This window comes from Mesoplodon bidens (genome assembly GCF_964165515.1).
Source record: "Mesoplodon bidens genome assembly, chromosome: 1".
Lineage (NCBI taxonomy): Eukaryota > Metazoa > Chordata > Mammalia > Artiodactyla > Ziphiidae > Mesoplodon > Mesoplodon bidens.
Window position 1 is genome coordinate 209,739,709 of NC_138176.1, and position 27,997 is coordinate 209,767,705.

A 27,997-nucleotide genomic window follows, 5' to 3' on the forward strand; every position below is an offset into this window, starting at 1 on the left:
AGATGGGTGGCAAAGACTTGCCATTGAAAGTGGCCTCCAAGCTGAGGCTTAGAGTAGATCTTAGCCTTACTATCCTTCTTTTACGCACTAAAATCAAGACCACCTACTTTCTCATGTGTGGAACTCCCTTTCAGTTTTATCAGCATGGACTGTAGAGCACTTTTCCCTATATGGAGAAAGAGTTAGTAATAATAAGGTATCAGAGGGACTTTCACTTGGCTTGTAGCAAGTAAAACCCAGGACAAGTTCAAAGTTAAGACTATGTTATCTTTCTCCCCATTGGTCTCCTTCTTGAATATCCCACAGTGACTATGAAGTTTCAGCTCAAAGAACTTATTATTATTCTACTCTGTGCACTGGAGTCTAGTTCCATAATATGAAAGCACATTTCAAGGGCCACAGAAGCACTGAAGTCTGTCACAGCCCATTCCTTCCAATATTTGTTAAGTTCTCTCATAGTACAGAAATACATCACAGGACATTCTTGTTCTTGCAGAAGTAGGATAGGTTGAATAAATTCTGCATTTCCCATACTTTCACTTAGTCCTTTAAATTCATTCATTCATTAAATGAATAGAGAATCCCATGTTTACTTGTACTGGCCAGTGTGGGAAGCATAAATTCCAGAGATAAAAGAATTTATCTCTGGATAAAAAGAAAAGAAAGCAGACAAACAAAAGATTTTTAAATGTTACATGAATTCTCAGTAGTCTTCCCAATTCTGATATCTCTTCCAGGTGAGATATTATTTCTCAGTGCAAAACAATTTGAATGAATGAATCAAGTTGGACAGTGAAGCTGAAGTTCAATTCTGCATAACAGTTGAGGGAAAAAATAAAAATGCAGCATACTGATTGTACTGATGGTTTTGACAATATTGAACAGTCACCTCTTTTTACCATAAAGCTCATCATCTTCAGTTAGAAAGCTATTGTGCCTATCTTTTAAATGTATAGTCAATTCTGCTGTAACTCTTGTTTTGAAAATGCAAACTCCCAACAGGAAATAATTGGAGGGTGACACAAATTTCCTATTTGATTATGCATTATTTTGCTTGTGACAGACATTAGAGGAACACAGAAAACTGCATCCAACTGAATTGGTTATATAGGAATCCACAAAATGCAAATGCAGACACACACAACACACACACACAACGCCCCTCAAACATCTACCAGCTACTGCAGTTCATCACATGTGTTAAGAAGCACATCCACCCACACCTGGTGTTAGAGCTTCCTAACAGGTTTCAGATAACCTTCCTTCTACTCCCTCACAGTAACTCTCTATGTGCAACTCTTCTATAAGCAAAACTTTAGGTCTCTTTCAAGGTAAAGTCCATATTTATTGTAGCATTCATGTATTTCTTTAACCATTTACATGTGTTAAACTATGCTACCATTTTTTTATAATAATAATTTTTTTTAGCTCTTATTTTGAATACCTATTTATTTTACTTATTTTCCTTTTTTTTGGCTGCATCGGGTCTTAATTGCGGTACACAGGGATCTTTGCCGAGGCATGTGGGATCTTTTTCATTACGGCGTGCAGTCTGCTAGGGTTTCTCTCTAGTTGCAGTGCGTGGACTTCTCTCCAGTGGTGGTTTCCCCTCTCTGGTTGTGGCGCCCAGGCTCCAGGGCATGTGGACTCTGTATTGTGGCACACGGGCTGTCTCTTGAGGCACACGAGCTCAATTGTTGTGGCATGTGGGCTTAGTTGCCCCGGGGCGTGTGGGATCTTAGTTCCCCCACCAGGGATCGAACCCACATCTCCTGCATTGGAAGGTGGATTCTTTACCACTGGACCGCCAGGGAAGTCCCTATGCTACCATTTTTATTAGGTTACTGTCTCTGTATGTGTGTGCGCTTAATTCCGATTTTGAGTGTTATGCCCCAACCCCACCTTTCCCATTAAGTGCTTGTGATTTTTAATTTCATGATTTTGCATAGAGAGGTGAATTTTAGGAACATACAAATTATGTTGTAGCAGAACCAATTGTACAATTTCTTATTGTTCTTTGTGTGATTTTATGAAGACCCTCTCCAAGGTTTAAAAGTGCCTTATGACATTAAATGCAAATTTAACTTAAAATAATTTTATTCTAGGGCTTCCCTGGTGGCGCAGTGGTTGAGAGTCCGCCTGATGATGTAGGGGACGCGGGTTCGTGTGCCAGTCCGGGAGGATCCCACATGCCTCGGAGCGGCTGGGCCCGTGAGCCATGGCTGCTAAGCCTGCACGTCCGGAGCCTATGCTCCACAATGGGAGAGGCCACAACAGTGAGAGGCCCGTGTACTGCAAAAAAAAATAAAAATAAAAATAAGAATAATTTTATTCTAATAATTTTCTGTGATTATCCATTTGCAGGATTGGTAATAACTAGGGATATAAGAAATTATAATTTCTTTGATAGAAAAACAATCCAAAGAGAAAATTAGCTGTAGCAATCATTAACTAATGGATTAAAAATAATAACCCATAGTCTATTTCTCTGAAATTGAGAAAATCCTCCTCTATGACATAATAATATCTTCTAAAAGTTCATGAATTATTTTCTTGGAAGTGAACTCCAAAACCCTTTTGAAACTAAAACAGATTCCTCAGTATAACAGAGTGGAAAAAAATCACAATTATGAAATTAAAGGAAAATTGTAACTATGGTGATTGTTCAAATATTACACTGAATATTGCAAAGATATACAAATAACTGCAGAAACTGCAATGGATGAACAGTTCTTGTTTGGGCATTTTTGAAGCAGTCATCTTGCTAAAAGTGTGAAGACTGGTCACTCATGACAAAAGGCTCTAGGTTGTTTCTGCTAATTAACTCTAAGAATAACTCAGAATTAAATAAACACTTTCAAGCTACTAGGATAACAGAATATTTTACCAATATATACTAGAATAATGCAAATTGATCTATAGCCAATAGAAATATAGAAATAGTTAGCAAACCAATTAAGGATGGGTGTGGGGGGGAGGTGTCCCCATGACATTATGCTCTATTTTTCTAGAACACGGTCAATATTATGATCTTAGAAATAATGATCTTTAACAGAATTTTATGGTTTATGTTTTTTCTCGTGTCTATTTTCTATGAAGGATGTATCATGGGATTTTCATAATGCTTCAATAAAGGCCGGAAGTAATTTTTGAAGTGCTCATAAACTCTGAATAAACTGTTTTTAATCAGGCTTGGATTTTTGCTTGCCTTTTTCTTTTTTGTTAAAGAAAAATAGAGACTTAATATAAAACAGCAGGTCTGCAACTTTCTCACTAAGGAAAAAAACCTGACAGAGCAAATCCAAACCAATTAAGCAGAACAGAAACCATTTTAAAGTGAATAAAAGCATAGCTGAACATCAAATATAGGTTTAATATTGATGTGAATAAATTATGTAGCTCTAATTGTGAAATTTACATAAGTATATCATGTCAATTCTAATATATTCATTATATTTTATTAAAAATATTGTTAAAAATTCATATTTAGATGGCCCTGAATACTTGAACTGGTGGTATTTTATCACCACAGTTCTTTTTGTATAACCTAAAATTCTCAAGGATTCAAGAAATGCAAAAGATTTTAAATTATTAAGTTCAATATTTTTATTTATTGAAGATTCATAAATAATAGAGTCATATAAATGAGAAAATAAAAGTCTGTCTTTATTCTGTGACATATTGTATTAAGAACATGGAACACGAGGGAGAAACTCTAGAATTCTGAAGATGTGCTAAATAATCTTTAATAAACAATATAGTCCTCTCATAAATAGAGATGATAAAGCGAGAAACTATAAAATAAAATACTGAAAAATTTTGATTATCATAGAGATCACCATATTTTGTAGTGGGCAGAGTAGATAATAAGGGCCAGTCCGATGGAGAATTATAATTAGCTTTCCTGCAACATGGCAATTTAGCAAAGAAGTTGAATAAGCTGGATCCAATCACTGGAATGATACATCATCAAGATAAGGTCTCATGTGATGCTATACGATTCTGTAATAAAAGCAAAAACCCAACTAAGAAAACTTTGCTAAATTGTTTTGCACCATCAAAAGAAATAAAATTGAGTGGCAGGATCCTTATCAGAGCCTAGGACTTCAGGGTGATTAATTTCACAATTTAGCTGGAGTTTATTTAGGTGTAGAAATAAAGGCAGAGCTGCAGGTAAGCTTTGCACATTCATGCTTCTCAATTCATTAATAATCGTCTGGGTTTTCTTTTCTATTACTATAACAAAACCCATGGTAAAAGAAACTGCCACAAAGGAACTCCATTTACAGATATTGCCACTGTTTCACTAGATCAGAGTTTTGAAGTCTACCAACATAACTAAAAAATAGAATCTGTTCTTCCAGGGATTGCTCTATTTTTAATAAGTCACTCCTCACACAGATGGCCCTAGCTAGACCTAAACCTAGAGATTCCATGAGCACTTTAAACTAATACAAGTAAAAATCAAAACCATACCTCTCCTTCCTCTATTAAAACAAAGTTCCCCCAAACCACATACCACTATTTAGCAGTGCAGATTAGAAGAACGAATTCTGGTGGCTTTGGAGTCAAGATGACTGTCTGAGAATAAGTACCCTCTTAGTTAATAATTCAACCATGTAAAAGTCCTTTTAAAAAATATCTGTAAATGAAATGATCTTAAAAATATATTAAAAAGTATAGTATGAGGCAAAAACATATTCCTTAAAACAGAAAAACACAACTTGTGAAAAATGCTTTTAACTTTTCACTGATAAATAATAAGAGCAAAAATACAGTTATCACTCAAACAGTCTTAAGAGACAGATAGGTATTTCTTATTATCTGCATTTTGCATCTAAGGAATCTAAGCACACATTATCTGAGATGTGCTGGAATAGAAAACGCTCAGCACATGTGGAGCTTCCTAAACAGCTGCTTTTACTGATTGATTTATTTGAAAAATTTACAAATAGTAGTTCTAACTTCTGAAAATATTGTTTTCCAGAAATGATCTACAGATATCATCTCCTTTTTACGTTATCCATAAACAGTGAGGAAACTCAGCAATAAACTGAGGGCCACTATGTAGTACTAGGTCATCCTTAAATGCTAAATGTCTTTCCTTCTCCCCAAGTGAAGATGATACAAGGTAGCTTTTTTTTTTTTTTTTTTTTTTTTTTCTTTTTGCGGTATGCGGGCCTCTCACTGTTGTGGCCTCTCCCGTTGCGGAGCACAGGCTCCGGATGCGCAGGCCCAGCGGCCATGGCTCACGGGCCCAGCCGCTCCGCGGCATATGGGATCCTCCCAGACCGGGGCACGAACCCGTATCCCCTGCATCGGCAGGCGGACTCTCAACCACTGCGCCACCAGGGAGGCCCGGTAGCTTTGTTTTTAATCCCTAAAATCCTCAAAAACTCCCATCAGTAATTTCAGTCTCCTTCTGCCCTGTCATGTCGTAAGAAAAACTGCACCTCTGGTGCATATCCAAGTTCACAGGCCAAGTTCAGCTTATTTTTCTCTTACAGGCCCTTGCGATAAGCAGTCCATTATAAACAGTCTTCTTCATCAAGGCTGGCCCCAACACATACAAATAAATAATGAAACATCCTAAGCTTCTAGAATGTAAAAGATTTATAAGCACGGCTGGCATGGATGACACGAAGAAGGATTCAGAGGCCATTCGAACCATAAACTCAAGATGAAAAATCTGAATCGTTTAGCAAAAAGAAGAGTGTTATGTGAGTTTTCATTTTCTTTCTTTCCTCTTTTCCTTTTTATGTTTTAAGACAAAGTTTATTTAACACAACACATATGCATCCCCTTAGTTATCTGATATGGCTAGGGTTATAGATAAGCTTCTGATAGATGAAAGAGAAAAGCTTTTAGAAACAAGCATTTTAATTCAAACTTTTTTTGAAGGAAACTTTCCAAAACCATATCACATACTTCCTTGTTTGTGTGGTATGTTGAAAATGTAATTAAAACTTTTTTGATTACTTAAAGCATCATCCCCCCGGGTGCATTCTATGGAACACTAGCTCTAGAAGTAGGATGTTAATGGTGTTTCAGGAAAAAAAAAGTGTTCTGAGGGCAAATAAATTTAGGAGATTCTGATGTCAACTTGGATTTTCTTAAAACAATGAACATTCCCATTTGGCTGGCTAACTGGGTGGGAAACATAAACCCATATGTCAGAGTGTGTAGTGACCCCACAAGCACAAGGAAATGGAATGTCAGTCTTTCTCTTGTCATCTCATAGCACTGCTCCTTCACCCACCCCTTACCAGAGGTTGAAATATTAGAAAGGGAGAGAGAAGGGTGCAGAAGGAGAAGACAAGCCAAAGGCTTCCACACCCATAATACCGATTGTCTGTTTTCTCTCCTTCACATTTCTCTCCTGTCTTCCAGCTCTCTGTGGCCACAGATTTGGCCAATGGTTGCTGTTTCTGCTTTTTATTGGCATTTCTGCCACTTCCATTCTTTGTTTGGCAGGGCAGCTACCTTCAGTGATTTTTGTTTGTGTTACTGTTTGGACAGGTAAAAATCACAGATAGGCTCACTGTTGTTCTACATGGACAGAGATGCCAGAAATATATGTAATGGGATAGATAAACGGAGATACCAGATTACAGATTATTTTCAGTGGGAGGTCACTTATCTGTGTTTATTGGTCCCCCCACCACCACCACTAGTATTAGAGAAGGAATGAAAACAAAAAAAGAGATACCCCAGGTGAACTTAGTCACATCTAAAAAAGGTATTTTGCTCTCTAAATGTGAGAAATGTGAGAAACAGACCACTTTTTCATAACTTTCAACAGTTAGTAGTGATCATTCACATCATTTACCATCAAGAGAGGACGTTAAGAGTCTCTCTCAATACTCTCATAATTATTTCAAATATCGGTATGATTTTAATTAATAAATAAAGTCTGAGTAGCAAACTCTACTTATTTCTTTATAGTAAAAAGGCAACAGTACATACACAGCTAATCTCATTTGCATACAATGTTAAAATGTTACATATAGGTTTCTAGATGTTTATAATGGTGATGGTTAAGAAGAGAAAATTAAAATTCCTGAGACCTGACGCTAAAGAAAACAAAACAAACAAAACAAAAAAAGGGGGGAAAGAAAAAGAAGGGAAAGATTCCTGAAGTGCTTGAATAGCATGGCATGCATGCCTCAGTGAACTTTTGAAAGGAGTTCAGGGAAATAAAATTTAAAAAGTGTTCATCAGCAAACTTAGCTCTAACATGGTTTTCTTTAATAAATAAAACTTACACTTAGTGCTTATATCTCAATTTTCATCTTCAATGTATTTTACAAACATTAAGTAATTTTTATAACACTCCTGAGAAGTAACAATATCTTGCATTTATATAGAGTCACTCATCTGAAGAATATAAAAGGACTTCACAAATATTAAACTTAAGCCATACTCAACTGATTTTAAAAAGAAGAGGAACAAAAACTTAAAAAAAAACTTATCAGGCCATTGGAAATAGACTTAGTAACTAATATTAGAATTTAGAATTCCTGATATCTAAATTTAGTTTTTGACACAAAAGCATTCCTTCATGGAGGTTGCTTAAATTCAAGAGTGCTTGAGAAACTGGATCAAAAATGGATACAAAGGGGCTAACTGCAATTTAAAGCCAGCAGACTTCCATTTTTGCATCTTGTTTCTATCCATTTCCTGAAGAGTCAAATACATCTATCTCCTCATTACCTGGCTTAATGAAAAGAAGCAATGGCACTGCTAATGCAAGACATAATATAAAAATCATTCATAATGGACTTCAAATGAATTTATTACTTTCCTTGTAGTAAATTTAAAACTGTATGTTTCAAAAGACAATACTAAAATTGTTTTACATTTAATGAATGGTAAAAGAGAACTCCTTGGTTTGTGGTAAAAAATCTGTCCAGGGTGCTTTTTTCCTAAATCAATATTTAACAAAGAAATTTCTAAATTACTTTTGCCAGGTATTATTTGTTTAATATGTTAGTACTCAATTTTTATTTATCCAAAATAACTCTACAAATGTTTTAAAGCCCTTATAAAAAATACATATAATAACTGTTTTAATTACATAAATTGTTTTATTTAATTCTCAGAGAAAAAAATAAGTACTGCTATCACTGTTTTATGGGCGAATTAACTGAAACACAGTTGCGTAACGTACTTAACTAGGATATTACATCTAGTGAATAGTACAGTCAGGATTCAGACCAGACAGTCTGTTTCTGAAGTCTGGACTCTTAAGCACTGTTTCAGAATAAGTCACTTACATGAAGCCAACTAGTATAGGAAACTACCTAGACCAAGAGATGCCAGGCAGGTAGATCAATGGCTCATCCTGCACAGAGGAAAGAAAGACAGCCTGGATAAGCAGAAAGGATGTTCAACTGACTTCCATTCAGAAGCCCAGTTTGGAGAATGGCTTGTCTAGTTTACCAAACATGTGACCCAGTGCACTATTGTCACCTTTTTGGATCCCATTTACCTTAACCGTACAACAGAGGTGGAGAGAAAGAAACCAAATTACAAAGTCTTGAAGGTCCCTACTATTTTTTAACAATGTATGTTCTCTTCTGCCTCTAACATTTGTACTTGGAAAAATTTTGGTGAGGTAAAATAATAGCTATCCAACAAAGAATAATCAGCAATATATTCTAAATAATTAGTAATATATGTAGATGTGTCCTTTACTTTTTTCATAGAAGTCCCGTGCACATATTCATATAAATATATACTATGAATAGTTTCTTCCTGTACTATTTATCATATTAATAATCCAGGCAGGTGTTTCCTAGGGTTAGGGGACATAATGATGAACAAGACAGTCCTTGCCCTCAAAGAGCTTACTTTCTAGTTGGAGGGAACATACAAAGAAGTAAGCTAACTGGAGGGAAAGCAAGTTGGAAGTTGGTGATATTTTAGTGGGACTGGTCAGGAAAGGACTAGATGGTAATAAGGAAGCATTCTGCCCTGAGAATATCCCCAGGAGAGGGAACAGCTAATGCAGAAGGCTTGAACTGGGAACCAGCTTGGATAGGCCAAGAGACATCAGGAGGCCAGTGTGACACAGCAAGAGAATGGTACTGACCAGATTAGACAGGACACAGTCAGGCAGAGGCCACTGAAAGATTACAGAAGGCTCAGAGGCCTTTGCTTGTTTTTGTTGTTATTTTTCAAGTGTAATTAGAAGTTACAAAAGGGCAATAAGCTACCTATTTTTTTCTACTCACAGTATGAATTAGTGTTTGAAATACTCTTTCCTTAAGCCTTACTAACTTTCAAGAGATTCCTGTGAATGATCTAATGCTATCTGCTAACCTAAATATACTTAGGTATTATATGAACAATCAAAGCAATTGGCTGGTCCTCTTTCCCCTACCCAGCCTCGGTGGAATCTACAACCTCTGAGAATTTAATAAGTAATTCCTCCTTTTGGAACTTACTGAAAATTTGGTTTTCATCAATATTCCCTTTTGTTATTTTATTCTTTTATTTTAAGTTTATACTTTTTCAGAACTACAGTGTGAAAACTGATGTTTCTAAATAGAATTTTACCAGTTTTAAGGGAGGATAGCAAAGTTTATTTGGGTTATAAATTTGCTGTTGTTTTAAAATATCGTTCTTTATTTGGGTTTCTGTGGGATTATTGAATTTTAAGTCTAAATGCTAATAGGATTTGAACTGTTCCTTCCTGTATGATACAAATACTATATTTTTCACTAAACTCAAGCCAAGTTTAGAAAATTTTTAAATTAAATCATGAATGTTTTTTACATATATAATCTTATATTAATCCATTAAGACTCCATCACCCTTTTGGAGAGGCAGTGTGGTTCTTCTGGGCACTTCCCCCTCAGCTCCTTCGGCTTCTTCAGCCTCCCCGGCCACCTTACCGCCCGTGGGGACCCCAGATCTCGGTGTATGCCCCACCCCTGACCCCGCTAGAGACGCGTCCACCCCGGCTCAGCGGCACCTCGTGAGGGACTTCAAGAGGTTACAGGAGGGCTTCCCTGGTGGCACAGTGGTTGAGAGTCTGCCTGCCGACGCAGGGGACACAGGTTTGTGCCCCGGTCCGGGAAGATCCCACATGCCACGGAGCGGCTGGGCCCGTGAGCCATGGCCGCTGAGCCTGCGCACCCGGAGCCTGTGCTCCGCAACGGGAGAGCCCAAAACAGTGAGAGGCCCACAAAAAAAAAAAAAAAAAAAAAAAAAAGGGTTACAGGAGGATCCTCCAGCCGGAGTCAGCGGGGCTTCGTCTGAGAACAACGTCATGGTTTGGAACACCGTCATTTTTGAGCCTGAAGGGGGACCCTGTTACAATAGAATTCACTGAAGAATATCCGAATAAGCCACCTACGGTTAGATTTGTCTCTAAGATGTTTCATCCAAATGTCTATGCAGATGGTAGTATATGTCTGGACATACTTCAGAACCGTTGGAGTCCAACCTATGATGTGTCTTCCATTTTAACATCCATACAATCCCAATAGTCCAGCAAACAGCCAGGCTGCTCAGTTGCACCAGGAGAACAAGCAGGAGTATGAAAAACATGTTTCTGCGACAGTAGAACAGAGCTGGTGTGACTGTTGACCCGGGTGCAGGAAGAGAAGAAGCTGGTCATAAGAAAAATATATATTGATGTGTTTATCACCTTCCTATTCTTCAGTGTCATTACATTTGCTTTATTAAAAGCAAAATAGCTGTTGTGCTGTTTTCATCCTCCCTTACCAAGCTTTTCCTACCCCTTCTAACCCCTCCTTAAACATCAGAACACACCCTCTACGAGATCAAAGGTACTGTACCTGGGTTACATGCAAAAATGACTAATGCTTCATTCCTTTTCTGTTGTATCTCATTTTCAGTTTTAGGGCAGTACTGTGTTACTGTACCTTATACTAAGCTTTTTCTTTTTTTTTGCGGTACGTGGGCCTCTCGCCGTTGTGGCCTCTCCCGTTGCGGAGCACAGGTTCCAGACGCACAGGCTCAGCGGCCATGGCTCACCGGCCCAGCCGCTCCACAGCATGTGGGATCTTCCCAGACCGGGGCACGAACCCGTGTCCCCTGCATCGGCAGGCGGACTCTCAACCACTGCGCCACCAAGGAAGCCCTACACTAACCTTTTCAAATGAATTGTTTTACAAGTGGTGCTTATGCATAGCTTGATGACCGGAATGTTATTTTTAACAGAATGATTGCTGAAGCGTTTCTCCCTGGCTGGTCCTTCACTTGTGTTGGATTTAGAAGTGAATTTTTGGAATATGGCCTATAGAAAACAGGGAAACAAATCCATATAAACATCCATTTTAAAAGAGCAATGGAAGCTAAAAAGGCTACGATACTAAGATCTAAACAACATGAATTTTGTTTTTTATTGGTAGGAAGGAGAATGTTAAAGGACTCAGTCAAAGGAGTGCAGCAATCATAATAACTGACAAATCCTCCCCTTGCAAGGTATTCACTGGACACATCCAAGCTAAGTTTCAGAGTACTGAAGTCTTCTGGATTTTCACTTTTTAAAGAGGTGGGGGAACAGAGGACTGGAGCCAATCATTAGTTTTTAAGCTAGGGAAGGTTGGAGATCCTTTAATCTTTTTAAAGGAGCAGTGCTACCTTAGAAAAACAAATTATAATCCCTCCTTGTTTTTTTTAGTTTTAATTAACCCAAGGAAGGGAACATATCTGTGGCAAACTATTTTCCACTCAAATCCTCAGTTAATGCTGCATGCTTTAGTTTCTTCCTCCCTTTCAGTACTATAAGAACCTTACAGTCAATACTTGCAATCTTTCTTTTGATATGTATATTTTTAGATGGACAGTATCTTTAAGTAGCAGTGTGGGACAAGGCTTGTAAATGTTTTGTCTGATGGTCCATTGCCACCTTTTGTGCATTTATCACTCTTCTAAATCTAACTTTGCACGAATAACCCATGTAAAAAATGTACATTTTTCAAAACTTGTAAATAAAAATAACCTTTAAAAAAAAGACTCCATCACCCTTTTTAATTACTTCAGAATGAATTCCTTAGTCTTTTATCATGGTGATGGCTATTAAAATAGTACATCTCCATATATACTGATAGTCTACTGAAAGTTTGAGAGCACAAAAATTTCTTTATACATTATATTGAAAATGGACGACAAGCAACAGAATTGGGGTTACCCTTGTTAACAGGGGTTTTTACAGTGAAAACAGCACTGGTTAGATGGAGACCTGCTTCTCATTAACCTCATCTTCCTTTATTCACTACAGGATCTTGGGAAGTTAACTCTGGGCCTCAGCAATCCCATTTATAAAACCTGTTGTCTGACAACAGGTAGCAGGAATGGATTGCCTTGAGAAGTCCTTTAGGAACCTGTACGATTAGCCAAGGGGACATTAAAAGTACCACAGGTTTAAGGAGAATGGTACTCAGGTTGGAGCAGTGGATTAATAATTCTTTCTTCCAGTGGCTACTGGTACTCAGTGCCTCTGGTCTAGCTCTGATATTTATGTGTTTTCGGGGGAACATCACCATTGTGCAAATCCAAGATTTTGTTTCCATTAAAAAATTAACTGAAATATTAGACTCAGTCTTCAAATATATTTAGAAATGTACCAAGAAGCATATAAATAGTGCCTCTTAGTAGAATTATTATAATGGAACTCTCACGGCAGGGTTTAATAACGTTGGAGGAAACTAAACTGACGGTGGTGGAGGCCGAGCTTTGGGTGCTTGGGTCATTCTGGAAGGGAAGTAGAGAGCAAATCCAATTTAACAAAATGACAAAGTTGTCACCTCACTCAACTTATTTTCATTATTATTTGTCTTTTGCTTTTCTCTTTTTGCAAAGGAGAGAGTTTACAGACAATTCATATATCAAATATGCATCAAATTGCAGGGGAGGCTTTGCAAACTAAATAAGCAAGGTTTTATGTTCCCTCCTTACATGTAAGTATATATCATTTTCATTCTTACTTTTTACTCCTTAATTCCATCTGTCCCCCCTTCTTTCTTTTCTTAGACACATTAGTTAAAGGAATGGATTCTTTTTTTTTTCTTTTAGGTGAGTAATGGTGAAAAAGGGAGGCGGGTGTAGCTGAATACGGCTTAGGTGTCTGTTGCATTCCATCTGGAATCAGATAGGGCTTTTTTTTTATCACCCTGTGACAGCAACAGCCAGAATGTAGGGTCTGTTTTTTAATAGCACCCTGTGATAGACTCAGAACATTAGGTATGCAAATTCAGTAAGAAAATGCTCTCAGTAATGTTGCTTTATACTATCTAATCAATAATAATATCTATAAATATTTATTGGTTTGACAATTGGTTGGTATATCTAGTGCACAGGGAAGCATTTCAGAGAAGAATGTGAAAGTTTTTGGCAATTTGGTTGCTAAGATAAGCCTAAAATTATTATGAAACAGAGTCTGTAATAAAGCAGTAGATAAGTTTTTTAAACAATCTGAGTTAGAGAAATCAAGATCAATGGAGTCATCCAGATACGTTCTTGAAGAGGAAGGAAGTAAGTCTTAAGTAACCTTGGGCAGGATGGGTATTCACTGCTGGAGTGGAAGAGAGGGTACAATTGGGATGTGAATTTATGTTATCATTAAGATAGTACCACCAGGAGTTACTTATCAAGAATATAAAGTTTCTGGAAGATGACAAAGAACCTGCAAAGAAGAGGTTGGTTTTTACAAAAGAAGATTTTATGAAAAGTATTTAAAATGAAAAAAGGAGACGTCTTCTCTAGAGTGACTAAAAGAGACAGGCCCTTGTTCACAGCTTATCTGTTCTTAAGTAACCAACAATTTAACAAGTTACTTAGTCAAATATACTGTTAAGCAATAGATAAAACATAGTAAATAAGAAGGGCAGAGTGCAGCAAGAGGTAGCCAGAGGGCAAACTGAAAGCAGGTTGTAAAGATAGAAGGAAAAAATCTACAAAATAGAAGATGAGAATCCATAGTTGCCTGAATCAGGGAAAATTAGCACTCTATATGGTGATGATCTGAAGGATCACATAATACAAACTCCTACATATAATAATTACTCAATACTCAATAAGCAATGCTCAAGATGATGACTATTTAAGAAAATCTTACCCGATGCTTAATATTATGAGTCAGAGTAAATCTATAATTTTTCAATTAAAAAATCAGTATGTCTTTCATTATATTTTTTTTAAAAATCACTCTAAGAAATAGTCCAAAACACTTACCATGTGACCCAGCAATCCACTTCTAGGTATTTACCCAAGAGAAATAAAAACTTAAAAAACCTGTCCACAAATGCTTGTAGTGTTTTTACTCATAATTACTAAAAACTGTAGGCAACCTTCAACTGGTGAGTGAATAAACAAACCATGATACATCCATACAATGGAACACTACTTAGGAACGAAAGGAATTAACTACTGACATACACAAAAATTTGGGTGAATATCAAATATTGATGCTAAATGAAAGAAACCAGAGAAATAAGCTGCTATATGATTATATTTATATGACATTCTGGTAAAGGCAAAACTATAGGGACAGGAAACAGCTAAGTATTGCCAGAAGCTGGGAGTAAAGAAAGGGACTGGCAAAAAGTGGACATGAAGCCATATTTTGGATGTGAGGGAAGTAGTCAATGACCAGCAGCCTGAAAATGGCAGATCCAAGAATTAAACTTAGGCCTGCCTATTTCCAGATTCAGTGACAGTGATAAGTGTTGTATATCTTGATTGTGTTGGCTACACAACTGTGATGGTTACATAACTGAACGTGTTTGTCAAATCACACAGAACTGTAAACTAAAAAGGGGGATTTGACTCTATGTAAATGATACCACAATTTAAAAATCAATTCATTTTCTGGTTTGTAAATAGTGGAGCATTAAATATGTCTCTTGACTGAGTATGGCTCGGGCACCACTGCTGAATCTTGGCTATCCATTCACCAGGTGGTCCTTGCTGCATTTCTCTCTCATTCCCTATGCACAGTTCAGTAGACTGAGTGGGGCTTAACATTGTCTATGCTCATCTCTTTCTCTGACCCCAATCAAGAATTAACTCTAGGCTTCCCTGGTGGCACAGTGGTTGAGAGTCCACCTGCCGATGCAGGGGACAGGGGTTTGTGCCCCGGTCCGGGAGGATCCCACATGCCGCGGAGCGACTGGGCCCGTGAACCATGGCCGCTGAGCCTGCGCGTCCGGAGCCTGTGCTCCGCAACGGGAGAGGCCACAACAGTGAGAGGTCTGCATACCGCAAAAAAAAAAAAAAAAAAAAAAAAAAGAATTAACTCTCTATAAAAATTATTTTAAAATATATTCATAGTACCTTGAACCATGGAATCAAGATAAAAGAGTTCCTATATAGCATGTTGAAAATATTACATTTTATCTAGAAACATTTGCTTAGACCTGAATCTAGTTTGTCTAGTAATAGCTGAATAGTTGGAGATTAGATAGATATTCTTTAAAAAAGCCAATATCCAAGTAGTGTGTTAGATTCATAGACAGATGAATATCTGAATTAAACTCTAGTGAGATACAAAGGCCAAAAATAATAATAGCTAGTACTTACTGAGCACTTACTCTGTGTCACACATTTTGCAAAGCTATTTACATGTTTTAAGCTTGAAAACTCGACTATGAAGCAGGTGACCTAATTTATAAACAAGGAAAGTTACACTAGAAAATTTAGCAACTTGCCCAGTGACACACAGCTAATTTAAAGTGGCAGATCTGAGATTAAAATTCAGGCCTGCCTAACTGTAGATTCATTGAGACACAATGATAGAAAACAAAAAAGGTTACCACAAGGCAGCCTGTGAAGAATATTATAACAGAGGAAAAGGAATCTGCAGGGAAAAGGCTCTTCTTCCAGGAAGAAGGGGCTTGGGAGCTGATCCTATAGGATGGATACAGCTTCGATCAGTGAAAGTGAGAAGGAGGACTTTGCCCATAGAGGAAACAATCACTTCCATGCTCACAATTTTTTAGCTAATGTCCAGTTTAGAGTGTGACTTCTCCTATGGTCAAGACCTTCTCTCACTCAAAAAAGACACCTAAGCCTGGTTTCTGGACACTGCACTATAGCTTCTGCAGAAGAACTCTGAGCAAGGGTTTTAGCCCCACGTGCAACATTTGAAAATCTCGTGATCAGGGGCAAACCATACAGACTAGCTGGGCCTTACTTCCCTCATCTGTGGACTATATATGTAGTTTACATATATATTATACATATATAAATAAAATAAATTCTAATGATGCCACACAATGGAGCAATTTACGGATAGACTATAAAAAGTCTCCATATCCTGCTTTCCTGGCCTGGTTTTACCAGATGTACAGTGCACAGAGCAGCTCTACCTCAGCGTGGAGCTGAGAGAAAATGGTGGCAATGGATGCAGACCTGTTCCAAGTCTTCATAACGTTCAGTAGGGTGAGAAAGTGTGAAGTAATGGGATTTTCTACATATTTTCCTTTGATAAATTACAACTACCAATAATGCCTGCAGATTTTTAACACAGAGGTATGGTAATGTAATAACACCTGGGAAATACATTTTTACATAGAAAAGCTGTCAGCAACAGATACACTCTTTTGAGATGAATATTTTCTCATCGTACGATTCAATTACTTAAAAAGGAAAAAAAGACACTTTAAATATTGACACTTTGTTCTAGACCTGGCAAGACCCAGAGGGAGCAACTGTATCTGATAACTAAAGGAAAGACCACTGCTACCTGGCTCACCGCTAAATAGCAAACCAGCTAAGCCCCAATTTGTTGAAGAAGTTTTTATCTCTGGAATTCTATTTGTTTACATTCTAGGTACCCAAAAGCAAAGAGAGGACCACTGCCCTGTCATCAATACCAGAACTCCAGATCTTTAATGAAACTGCCCCTTAAAATGTTTACATAGTTATCCTGTTATCATGTCTAGAATTAAATAAAGTAATGCTCTTTCTCATTAACAAATATTTGTTGAGTTTTTATTAATTTCCAGGAACTGGATTAGCTCTCAGGCTAACAGTGCCCAAGGTAACCATCTTTTCCCTCATAAACTTGGAAGCCCCAAAAGACTAATGTCATATAGAGAATATATATAAAAGTGCCTAAAATTTTGCTTGGCATATAATGCTCAATAACTTTGTAGTGATAAAACTGAATGATATTAACTAATAATGATTCCATACAATATAAAGACTTCATTTGTGTCGAAAATATGAGAAATTTATAATCCAAGTAGTTCCTTGAGCATCACTGACAGGGTGTTTGTAGTATTTAGAATTCTCCTTAAATCTCAATCTGGAGTCTTGTTACATTGATCCTGTCAGTGGCAACTAAATCAAATGACACATCTAAATAAACTGATCTACAGAGACCTTATTCAAAAGGCAGGCATTGCTGATTTAAATGAGGCTTGGAATCCACCACAGCAACTTGAAACTCTTTTCCTAAGCACAGTTGAGTAAACTGATCTTCATATCCAGAAAAGAAACACTGACAGAAACATATAAGAGAAAGTAGGCTGTCATTTCTGAAAAGCAACTGAAGAAACACCCCACCAGGCTTATTCCATCATCTCCAAATGCCTCAAAATGTAAAATCTAGACATATTAATCATCAGGTAACAGTGATATAGTAATGTCAATTAGTGTACATTAGGTACACTCTATTGGTAAAGTAGACAACTTAGAAATCCTTGATATCATAAATATCCATCAAGGAAGTACAGACGGGACTTAACATTTGCTAAATTTCAATAATATTTAGTCTTTTATTATTAAGAAAATCTATTACCTTGATACTCTTGTTTTGTCTGAAATAAGATGGGTGACAAGTAATAAAACACTTATGAAAAGGGCACTGTATTGTGTCTCATCTTAGTCAAGTCAGAAACTACATTTTTCAAGAAAGAATTATTTTAACAAGCATCTCTTCAGTGCTATTATAAGCACTGTAATCTACTAAGATAAATGTTAAATTATTAATATGACTGTTTCAGAAACTGTATTTATTTTCTATCTTATATGTCTTAAACATTTAAAAATTCTGATAGAATTTCTGTTTTCAAAATCAATGTGGCAATGACTGCTCTTGAAATTTTATCCTAAGTTGTAAGTCAGAAGAAATATATGTTGGGGGAAAAATGAGAAACAAAAACCCCAAATTTGAAGATAATCTTTTTAGGCAAATATTTATGATGTTTTAGACATAACACAGCAGTTAAAACAAGGTGGTAATGTATATGGTGCATTATTTTAGAATTGTTAGTTCTAAAACTTTGCTTCAATGTTGGATATACTTTGTTCCCATACTTTAATGTTTCATGCAGAAGTTGTTGTTTTTTTTTTTTCTCTCTGTAAACCTCCAGTGAGAAGTATTGGTTAACACAAAATGAATGTGCTATAATACTTTCTTTGAAACCCTGCAGTCAACCTTTTGCATCTAACTTGCTAATAGAAAAAAAAATCCCACATACTTCATTTTCCCTAAAGAGCAGCATGAGATTTCTAATCCTTTGTTTGAGCACATAAAATATTAAGAGCCAATTTTCAGCTGCACCTCTGTCACTTCCATTATCATTCTACACGTCCAGAGGTGATAATGGACTCTGTAAATTGCAGTCTTCCTCTATCCCAGACCACTGAGGGTTTCACCAGGGGACAGTTCCACACAAAGGGTGGCCCAGATGTATGTTAATGGTGCTGAGCAGCAAGAAGCAGACACCCCCAAACACGATAATGTGATGTGTTACCCAGAGGAAAGACAAAATGAGCAGAAAACAATTTCCTTAGGAATTCAGTGAAATCAACAGTGACCTATTCTTGCCCATAAATCAGAGGTATCTTCACAGAACCTTGGAAACGGAAGATTAAAATACACTCCTAACGCCCCACCTGTGAAGGAGCGGTCTGTCTAAACTAACACAGAATGAGGGCTCATAGACACTGATGTTTAAAGAATTATGGAAAAGGCTATTATATCCCACTGACTTTTTTCAGACACAACAAACAGATCTGCCAGCATTAGTGGAATTATCCTCAAGCATGAAGTGAAAACTAAGGTAAGGGAAAGGAAAATGCTCATCTTAGCCATTGCTGAAATGATAGCCACGGTTCTCCATGGTTGGCAATTTGTCTACCCAAAGAGAGCTGCCTTGTAGGAAACTGAATGGGATCGACACTGGGTTTTTGTTTGTTTGTTTTTTGTTTTTTGCGGTATGCGGGCCTCTCACTGTGGTGGCCTCTCCCGTTGCGGAGCACAGGCTCCGGAAGCGCAGGCTCAGCGGCCATGGCTCACGGGCCCAGCCGCTCCGCGGCATGTGGGATCTCCCTGGACCGGGGCACGAACCCATGTCCCCTGCATTGGCAGGCGGACTCTCAACCACTGCGCCACCAGGGAAGCCCGACACTGGGTTTTTAAATGATCGTGTTTCCCACTATCCCATGCAAAATAAAAATCATATTTTAGGGAAATTATACAGAAGGAAGTGACTTAGATCTAGTTTTTCTCCCTTTTTCATAGGCACTATTCTAACTATGTGTCTTTCAATGTAGCACCTAGTGTTCAGTGACTGATCCCACCAGACTGAGTATTAATGCTTTGGGCAAGGGGATGGGGCTGGAGTTGGAAGACAAAGGCTGTACCAAGAGGACAGAACGCCTAAAGAAAGAAAAGAGACAGAACAAAACCAGACTGCGTTGCCCAGATAATTGATGCTCTGTCACATGTTAGACAGTAATCTACACGATCATAATTACTGCCGGTATGCCAATAAAGCTAAATGTTGGACAAATGAAGGTAAGGCCGATTTTAATTCTATAAATACATTTTGGAACCAAGTCTATATTCTTCAAAGTAACTTCTGGAAAACAGACCTCAAAAACAAAACCACATACACACGCACGCACATGCAAGGGAGAGAAAGAAATGAAGAAAGACAAAAAGGAAAGGAAAGAGAAGAAAAGACAAAAGAAAAGAAGAGGGATCCAGTATGATTATTTACTTATTAACTTAGTGCAAAATATTATCAACCAGCTCTATGTCTTCTCTTCACACCTCCCATCCCCTTCAGCAAACAGCAAGCATTCAAATGTATGAAAGCACAGCGCCAAGCACTAGGGCTAAAGTGAAAAAAGTTCAGTGATTTCAGTCTAGAAGAGAAACAGACAAGTAAGGAGATGATTACAATACAGTGTGGTACCCGCTCTGGAAGGGGTATCAGAAGGCTTCTTCTGATGACATTTTACCACCGTGTCAGATGTTTCATAACTTATTCTTAGGATTTTTTTTAATTTTAATTTTTATTTTTTGTGTGTGTGGTACGCGGGCCTCTCACCGCCGCGGCCCCTCCCATTGCGGAGCACAGGCTCCGGACGCGCAGGCTGAGCAGCCACGGCTCACAGGCCCAGCCGCTCCGCGGCACGTGGGATCCCCCCGGACCGGGGCACGAACCCGCATCCCCCGCATCGGCAGGCGGACCCTCAACCACTGCACCACCAGGGAAGCCCTATTCTTAGGATTTTATATTCTTTTCCTCCCTATCTCTTTCCTCAAGAAAAATGGGGAATAAAATCAACGCATAAACAGATTTTAAAATTTATACATATTTACAATTAGAACCGTTGAAATCCAGAATAGGTAAATCCATAGAGACAGGGAACACGTTAGTGGTTGCCAAGGGAAGGGAGGAGAGAGGCCTGGAGAGTGATTACAAGGCCTTCTTCTAGAGGGATGAAAAGGTTCTGAAACTAGAGAGACACACTGTGAATGCACTAAGTGCCACTGAATTGTACAGTTTAAAATGGTTAATTGTATGCTATGTGAGCCTCACCTCAATGAAAAAAACAATCGAAATACTTCACTTGAAATTTTGTGTCACTGTTTGAAACAGTCATTGTGAAATACCACAAAAATTTATAGAATCAGTCTTCTGTTTGACCTTTCTTACTGTCTAGCAGAAAATAGTGCTATTCTCTGAAAAAAATCAGAAACTTTTGATAGAATTGGGTGACGAGAGCAAAGTTAATGTCTTTGAGATAATTTTTAAAGTTCATAAGACTGGAATAGTACAGTAGCATAACAGGAGGTACTATGATTACATATGTCAGTCTTCTCAAAAAAATTCTTTTCTATGAATTTTTAATGATGCAAGTAATGTTTCAAGGTCATTGAGAGAGCAAGCAGTTATTCAGATGTTAAATTTGTTCACAGTTTCTTGGCAGCTTTGCAAGAAAACAAGCAACTGGGATTTGTGGAGGAGGGGAAACGGTGTACTGAGGAAGAGGAGAATTAGAAGTAATATAATAAGTTGCAGATATAGCTGATTCACTTTTTTTGTGTGTGTGGTATGCGGGCCTCTTACTGTTGTGGCCTCTCCCGTTGTGGAGCACAGGCTCCGGACGCGCAGGCTCAGCGGCCATGGCTCACGGGCCCAGCTGCTCCGCAGCATGTGGGATCTTCCCGGACCGGGGCACGAACCCACGTCCCCTGCATCGTCAGGCGGACTCTCAATGACTGCGCCACCAGGGAAGCCCCAGCTGATTCACTTTTTAACCCAGCAGAAAATATCTACTAGGTGTTCTTGAACATAGAATGGGACTTAGAATTAATCATGTTCTGGTTGCAGTTGTGGTTAATAACATATATTTTTTACATATATATATATATATATATATATATACATTTTCTGTATATGTAAAACTCATTTTCTAATGATTTGAATATATCAGTACCCAAATATCTGCTGAACATTTCTAATTTTATAATTAAGTCTATGGAAAGGACATTAAGAAATATATACTTACCAATATTTGCAGACCAGAATGAGATATTCCCCCAAACCTGAAAATAGCAATAAAATATTGTCCTCTTAAACTACAAAATGGAAACATAATGGAATAAGAAAGGGCTATGCAAAATGTATACATGTATTAAAAACAGTGTCTCAGGCTTCCCTGGTGGCGCAGTGGTTGAGAATCTGCCTGTCAATGCAGGGGACACGGGTTCGAGCCCTGGTCTGGGAAGATCCCACGTGCCGCGGAGCAGCTGGGCCCGTGAGCCACAATTACTGAGCATGCGCGTCTGGAGCCTATGCTCCGCAACGAGAGGCTGTGATAGTGAGAGGCCTGTGCACAGCGATGAAGCGTGGCCCCCGCTTGCCACAACTAGAGAAAGTCCTCGCACAGAAACTAAGACCCAACACAGCCATAAATAAATAAATAAATACTTTAAAAAACAAGAACAACAACAACAAAAAACTACAGGCCAATATCACTGATGAACATAGATGCAAAAATCCTCAACAAAATATTAGCAAAACAGAGTCCAACCATTAAAAAAAAAAAAGTGTCTCAATCCCTGGAGAAGGCAGAGGACCATTAATCATCCATAAGATCATATTAAAAGAGGAGTCACAGAGGTCAGTACTCAAAGTATCTTCCAAACTTTGTTCAGGAGAGTATGAGCTTTGGGCAATAAACTTCATGAATTTCTTCCCATTGGCAAAGTCATGTCTAAACTGGAGATAGATGAGGGGCTTGTATTGTTCCCTTTCCACTAGCAAAACCTCCTCTACTGCATTTGGTAGCTCTGTGCAATGGCCCAGAGCCATATGATTTACCTAATTCTCCTTGCCCTGATTCCAAGCAACATTTATTACTTATTTTTCCATGCACATTTGCCTACAGAGACAAAACGCTTTTGTCATACAGACCTTGATAATCTTGTCCTTGAGATATTAGTTCTTATTAGATTTGAATAACTTAGCATTCATTTGACTTCCCACCTGTCTAGACTATGGGGAGAGAATGCACCACTATGGTCCATGGGAGTACTCCACTCCATATAATGGTTATGTTTTCCATCTTAAATTGGAATTTTGGTTTGATACCTTAGTATACCCACGAGAGAGGACTGAATCCACCGGTGTCTGAAACCACAAGTGTGAGAGCCAGGCCCCAGATGCTAATTTATTTGCTAAGATAATGACTGCTGCCCCTCGAGGCTTGTGGGTGACAGTTAGGGGCTTTGTCCCAGGTTAACAACATACAACCTCCCCTTATGTAGAGGTATCTCTTCCTCCCCATTTTAATTGCTCTCTATATGATGGTCATGATTATAATAAGGCAACATTAATTCAGAGTATAATATTAACAAATAGAGCAGACCACCAACTATCCAAGAGAGGTTAAAATCACAAAATCAGGAAAAGAAAATCTGCTCAAGTAAAATAAAATTACAGGCTAAGTTAATTTCACATTTAAATTCCACAGGTATGAGGACTGTGCACAAATAGCATAATAGGACTGCAGGAAAGTCAGTTGTAGGCGTAGAGAACTCACTGAGTTGAAGGAACTCAACCACAGCAATAGTAGAAATAAACTAATTTGCTTTGGTAAACTCAACTGTCATAAGTCTATACATTTTCACTGACTGTGTCATTAGAAATTTCTTAATTTTTGGATGCAAGATAGCAATTTGGTGCTGATGTTCAATATAAATCCTGAAAATGAAGTGAGTGGCTTTTTTAGACTTGATCTTCAGATAACAGGTATTTTCTGATTAAAAAAAAATATTGGAAGCAAGGCATATAAAGATTACAAATATTCAAGGACTTATCCAAAATTTGGACATTGGAAAGTTCAGGTAAGTTGAAGAAGGTAAAGTTATGTACCTAGATATAAACAGAAAGGTTTTCTTTTAAAAATATAATTACATATTTAATAGGTATAACAAATTAATTGACAAGAGATTTTTAAAAATACTATTAAAATTATATTTCCTATATAAACATGAAATTGTTTAGAAAATTAAAAGCAAATGAGAGTAGTTTCTAAGTCCATAAGTGCTTAAAATCAAAGAAATTTAATAAGAGTAACACAAGCATCTCTAACTTCAATGTTCCCAGAAAATACTATGCATTTTAACATACTTAATAGATACTCCTGAATGAATTACAAATCAGTTGACATAATTTAAAATGTCTTCACCTACATGTTTATGTACACATTTAAAAAATAATCTATGTCACACTATTCAATACTGTTTTTTGAGTTTATTCAACTTGAATTCAGAAACATTAGGAATGCACTTATTTTTTGTTATTTCCTTTTTTTCACACCTGCTATTTCACTGATTGTACGCAAATACGTTTTTTAAAGTATAGAAGGGAACCATTTTCCATATAGAACATTGCTTTGTGAGACGCTCTTTTAAGAAATTTGTCTCTTGAAATAAACAAACATGAAAAGAGTGACTTGCCTTGTCCTCTTTATCCATTTACCAAATTGTGCTGTCAAAGAATTGAGGTGACCATATCAAATACTCTTACCATCTTTGTCACTTTTCATTTGTCTGGGAAGGGAACTCCAAGTAACCAACCAGACAAGAGCACTCACATTTCCTGTTTATACATTTAATGTTAATATTTCAGCAACTGCGGTACTAGGGTCAAACTGAAATTTTTATCTATTTAATTCTGAATCTCAGTCATATTGGAGAGAAAGAGATTGAGATTGACAGTGAGTGAGAGGGGAGAGAGAGAAAGAGAAAGAGAGATAGAGAGAGAGATTCACTTTTTAAGAACTAACAGTCAGCAAGAAAACAGGGATGTCAGTCTAACAACCACAGGAACTGAATTCTGCCAACAAACAAAGACCCTGGTCAAGGACTTATACCCTAGAAGGCACTGCAGCACAGGTCAGGCTGACACCTTGATTTCTGCCTGAGAAGACTCTGGGCCAAGAATCCTGCTAGCCCATTCCCGGAGTTCTGTCCTACACAACTCAGAAATGTGAACAGCTTTCTTTGTGGTGCTAAACTAGGAGAATCAATCCTTAGAAGTGAGTTCAAATTTTCCAGTCTAAGATCAGTTTGTTTGTTTCATAAGGAATAGGAGAAAAAGTGAACAGCATGTAATATATGATATGGCATCTCGTGTCTAAGAATATTTACTTATTGTGGAGATATTTTTGTGTTTTCATCTACTTTTCCTTTATATTTCTGTTTCTGCCTAAACATGTGGGCTGTGTGTGTGTGTATATGTTACCCTCTTATTTATAATTTTTTATTACATTGTTTCAATGCATTTTACAAAGAAATGAGGCTCCAGACTACACATTATTAATCTAGGGCTGGGATTCTTTTTTAGGGGTTTAGGAGTTTCAAAGTACCAAAAATGGAACCTAGGGCAGGAGTAAGAGAGCCTGCCCCATAAAATTAAATATTTAAATATTACAATAATATTTAAATAGTATTTGTTGCATTAAATATTACATTTTTACCTCTGTGTTGGCCATGAAATAGGGATCACTGAGATAAAAAAGATGGTTTAGGAAACAGAACTACCATACAACCCAGCAATCCCACTACTGGGCATATACCCTGAGAAAACCATAATTCAAAAAGAGTCATGTACCACAATGTTCACTGCAGCTCTATTTACAACAGCCAGGACATGGAAGCAATCTAAGTGTCTATCGAGAGATGAATGGATAAAGAAGTTGTGGCACATATATACAGTGGAATATTATTCAGCCATAAAAAGAAACGAAATGAGTTATTTGTAGTGAGGTGGATGGACCTAGAGACTGTAATACAGAGTGAACTCAGATAGAGAAAAACAAATACCATATGCTAACATATATATATGGAATCTAAAAAAAAATATGGTTCTGAAGAACCTAGGGGCAGGACAGGAATAAAGATGCAGACGTAGAGAATGGACTTGAGGACATGGGGAGGGGGAAGGGTAAGCTGGGACGAAGTGAGAGAGTGGCATGGACATATATACACTACCAAGTGTAAAACAGATAGCTAGTGGGAAGCAGCCACATAGCACAGGGAGATCAGCTCGGTACTTTGTGTCCACCTAGAGGGGTAGGATAGGGAGGGTGGGAGGGAGATGCAAGAGGGAGGAGATATGGGGATATATGTATAGGTATAGCTGATTCACTTTGTTATACAGCAGAGACTAACATACCATTGTAAAGCAATTATACTCCAATAAAGATGTTTAAAAAAGAAAAAAGATGGTTTAGAGAATGTCTATACCACATCTTTCTACCAACAGCATTTTTGCTGAATGATTTTTCAGTCAGGTGGAAAACAAACATGAGAATAGAATTTTCTGCCGTTTTCCTTACATACTTGTTTTTCTTTCCACAAAAGCTAACACATAGTTTTAATTTGCTTTTTCCATTTCTTCCTTTTTTTTCCCTAAAGTTATAAAACTCGTCTCTTTTTTCATTCTCAACCTCAAAATACATAGCCTCCTACCAGAGCTAACTGAAGAAGGAAAGGACTTCAATGAGATCTCTTCTAAAGCCTTTCAAAATTACCGTTATTTTTTCAGAGTAGGTTGATTGCAAAAATAGATCTTCTCTGTCAGACAGGTAATTAGTACTCACAAAAGATTTGGTTTAAATAAATAACAATGATTTAATTTTACTGAGTACCTACTCTAGCTTTATACGTTAACTCCTTTAATCCTCATAATGATTGAATGAGTGACTACTATTATTTCTATTATTTAATAGAACACTGAAGTTCACAGTGGCCCCCAAATTTAAATTGTATGGCAGGAATTTATAACCATTAGTTTGTCCTTTACTCCAAGCTTTTATTCATTAATATATAAATCAATGAATGAATGAACTCTAAAATTACAATTTCCTTCGGCTTGCTGTAAAAAGATTTCCAACTTCTCTTACAATTCCAGAAAAGTAATGTGGACATTCCTAGCACCTTCTCATTTAAGCCCAGCTAACTACCTAGGAATTTTCCTAGGTTATTTACTCACTACATCTATTTTAAGAAAAAATTACAGTTAAAAGGAACCCTGTGTTCCATTTGAAAATTATCTTCCATTAGAGGCAAAAGTACTACAATGGTGCAGTGTTTTTCCTGTTCCTTCCAGTTCTTGAATTTCCCTTCAAATCCCTAATCCCTTCCTATATTTAGTATAGTGAAATACACCTGGAATTCAATTCAATTCCTTTCATATGGCATTGTAATAGTTATTTTATGTTCCTAAGAACTGACTTTGGTGTGTACCTGAAGATTAAAACAACATCAAAATGCACAGTCATTCAGTAGATTGAAGCTGTATCATTGCAGTAATAAGTGTATTAAAAGTCCCCAAAGGCCCATCAGGGTATCAGACTATACTGGCTCCAGACCTGCCATTGTCTGTTTTGGTTCAATAATGATTAGGCACATATTATTGATTGAGAATATATCAGACCCATAAGTCACATTGTAAATGGACAAAATACAATCAATATATACAAATAGACTATAATTACAACCCAGTTCAATACTACAATGGATTTCATATACTTCTTTATAAGTTATAAATATTCTTACAACCTTGTTAATGCCTCTGCCCACAGTTTTATCAAGGATAACAGAATTAGAGGCAGAGCAGTTAATGTGGGCTCCAATTCCTTTGGAAATAAATGAACAGTCTTGAATGTGGCAATAACTCACAACACGTTGCAATGGTGGTAGATCATGTGACCCCAGGTTAGTCTAAAACAATTCCCCCAGAAGACTCTTCATGCAGAACAGCAATCAGTTACTATGATACCGTTTACTGCAATACAGTGTGGTGAACTAGTAACAATGCTGTTCTCAACTTTGCGAGCAACAGCAATCTTATAAATATCTAAGTATTTTCAATAATTTTCTACATAAGTACCATAATCACTTACTCATGGATTAAGAATTTGTATGAACTATAATTCATATAACATTAAGCACTTTACCAATTATTTTAAACAGTGACTGAAGTTATTTTTCATAATAGCCAATGAGTCAAAATCTACTGACAGGTACTAGATTCAGATTCCATTTCTTTCTTGTGAAAATGAGTTTTTCTTTGGATCAAATACAAGAAATCTGCATTTTTAAAAAAGGGTAAGAGTAACAACTGACCAGAGAGCCCCCTCATGAGGGCTGGCTGTGGGTAAGTACATCTTACAAGCCTGCTTCTGAAACTGTCTGGATGGATGG

The 27,997-nt window shown here is 37.3% G+C and overlaps 1 protein-coding gene and 1 pseudogene across 2 annotated transcripts in view; one reads left to right on the top strand and one right to left on the bottom strand.

The window, feature by feature from the left end:
* The window catches only part of UNC5C (unc-5 netrin receptor C), a 407,419-nt gene that overhangs the window by 292,828 nt on the left and 86,594 nt on the right, over positions 1–27,997 (bottom strand).
* On the top strand, positions 9,793–10,598 carry LOC308612416 (ubiquitin-conjugating enzyme E2 A-like; annotated as a pseudogene). Its single transcript has one exon. The product of its transcript is annotated as a ubiquitin-conjugating enzyme E2 A-like (transcript).